Source organism: Fulmarus glacialis, unplaced genomic scaffold (assembly GCF_000690835.1).
Source record: "Fulmarus glacialis isolate BGI_N327 unplaced genomic scaffold, ASM69083v1 scaffold37408, whole genome shotgun sequence".
Taxonomy (NCBI): domain Eukaryota; kingdom Metazoa; phylum Chordata; class Aves; order Procellariiformes; family Procellariidae; genus Fulmarus; species Fulmarus glacialis.
Window position 1 is genome coordinate 10,282 of NW_009230821.1, and position 2,790 is coordinate 13,071.

Below are 2,790 nucleotides of genomic sequence, written 5' to 3' on the forward strand. Positions count from 1 at the left end.
GTAAATGTACATGAGACACTATTTTTTGTAAAACTCCCCACTTAAATTAAATACATGCAAAACTTTGAAAAAGTTACTAATTACAGCTTATTAAAGCTTGTTCTACCTAGTAACTTCCCTGATGGAATTCAGTAATTATGAATGAAGAGGATCCCAACAGGCACCTGTTTTACACTTGAAAGCTCAGAATTACTGCTCTACAGTAACACTTTATGTTATGTAACATAAGTCAAAGGAGGAATTATACAGCGATATTTCTGTTATCTTGTCTGGAAAGACCAGAAATGGAATTCATATTGGATGGGATGGGTTGTTGTCACTGTACAAACACTAATGACTGCAATATCCATGGGCCTAAAGAAATAACATAATATGCAAAATACCTACACTGCAACAATATTTACCCTTTTTTCAAAAAAATGCTTCCAGAGCCTTAGATGAAAAGCATTTAACTGCAAACCATTCTACTATATGTACTAAAAATCTTCTGGTACCATCTAGGTCATATCTGACTGACCATATAGAATAAAATTTTCTTAATTTTTTGATGTATGAACAGACTACAGTAACAGAAAACAATAACAGTCTATATAAAAGATGTAAAAGTTTGGGTTCTTTAAAATTCAGTAGGAAAAAAAATATGAGGAAACTCACCCTGAATACTGAAGGGTCTATGATTCAGTATTTTTTGTTCCTGATGAAAAAACCTTAAACCTAAAACAGTTAAACACCAGAAATGCCTAGAAAAGATTTTTGTGAGGAAGATCATAGATAAACAGATGATATTAAAAAAAATGAGGTCAGAGAAGTCTTCTCATAATACATGGAAATTCTCTTATTGAACATATTTCACGCTCCTTGTCTTTATGGAGTTTGATATTTTACCAAGATTTTGGAGTACCTTATGGACACTCAATTAGAAATTTAGTTTTTTAAATGCTGAATACAATCATTCATTTTATAAAACAGACATAAACCCTACATAATATAGCTTTCTTTAGACAAAGTAAAAGACATTGCTTCCACCATGTCATACACGTACTTGTGGATTCCACCAAAAACCGACTACACGTCTAGCATTTTCTAAAGAGACCCTCACCCTTGTCCTGACAAGATGCCAAAACCAGACAGAAGTAAGAGGGACAGATAACAACATAAACATTTTGTGGAAATTATGGTAGCCAGGAAAATAAATTTTAAGTATTTAAATAAACCAAAACCACAATTTCTGTATTTTAAAAATAGATAGCAAAACTCTCTGTAGGGAGACAAAATGATGCTTTAATTTAGCATTTATCATGAGGACAAATCATAAACATTCCAGTCAACTTTCAAAGGTACTGTGTGGAAGACTTGGTGTTAACAGGATTTTTATGCTCTAGTTTTGAGGAAGAGATGAAAAGATGCAAAACAATCATAAAACCATAACAAAATTTCATTCCACTTTCCTGATCTCCAGTCAAGTACATGTTCATAGACTTCAGGCATCAATCATATGCTGGTAAACCAAACAGTTCTGGTTTGAAATCCTCCATGGAGTTCAGCAGTAGTGTTGCCTCCTTTTTAAGATCTGGATTTAATTTTTCATCTGGAATCATAACCACTTGCATGCCTGCTGCCAGGGCTCCTTTGACTCCAAGTGGTGAATCTTCAAACACAAGACACTGACAAACAAGGAGGTGAGGGGAAAAAAATAGAGAATAATGTTACTATGAACTTTTAATCTTTTGTTTTAAAAGAGAGAATGATCCCAAACAAGACTTAGTAGGAAAGCTAAATTCAATTCCTGGCTTAGACACCCCTAATTAGAACAACGGCAAACCTCTCAATTTGAACATCTGCATGGTAATTAACCTTAAATTAATTCCAATTCAAAAAAACATCAACATGCATACTTAAATCCCAGCAATTGGTTATCCAGATGTTCCTAAGTGATTTGTTTTATAGGGATGGGTTTAAGCACAAGCTTAAAGTAAATTTAAGCAAGTGCTTAAATACCTTTATAAGCAGTCAATTTAACTCTTCAAGACCAACTTTACAACCTGCAAAATTACAAAAGCAGTGCCTTCACTTACACGTGTGGCATTTCCTACGTACACAAGAGGGGGAAGACTACACTACCTAGGTCAATATTAGGACTTTGGATGAGTGGAGAGTAAGACAGAAGTCACTTGTCAGAAGAGTGCTGTCAAATTCATGCTCTATTTGCTTAATTCTTCCAAAGCAACGGTGAGAAAGAAAATCAGCAATTATATTGGAAGGTTACTTTTAGAGAAGAGACAGTTTAGTCCGGTAAAAGTTCCATGTCTTACAATAGTCACAATCATTCAAGATCACAGTTTGGAAGGAAAGTTGTTAAAAATAATCAATACATTATTTATGTGAATTTTGTAATTTAACATCAGAATATTGAATAATATATATATATAACATAAATAAATATATAACAAATCATTTAGTCTGAACTTTTATATATAAGAGATAATGCTTCTGAAGTTCATTCCAGAATGTATATAATGAAGCATCTCTTCCTGATGCTTCCTGATGCTCTTCCTGATTACCCAGTCTTGAGTTTCAATTTTTGGTCATGGACAATCCAAAGCAACCTTTGGCATCCAACCATCTGAAAAATTCTGACCTACACTGAGAAGTGGTTTCTAACACTTCTGCAATTCAGACTGCATTTATTATCAATATTCTTAGCACTGCTACTACTACTAATACCAAAATTATTGCCACAAGTAATTTCAGTAATTCAACACCGATGTTGGGATGGTTAGTGCAATTTTC

General features: G+C 33.5%; 1 pseudogene; it reads right to left on the minus strand.

Annotated features, from left to right (window-relative positions):
- Positions 1 to 1,487: 1,487 nt before the first annotated feature.
- Positions 1,488 to 1,664, minus strand: LOC104081565 (annotated as a pseudogene).
- Between the last annotated feature and the right edge of the window lie 1,126 nt (positions 1,665 to 2,790).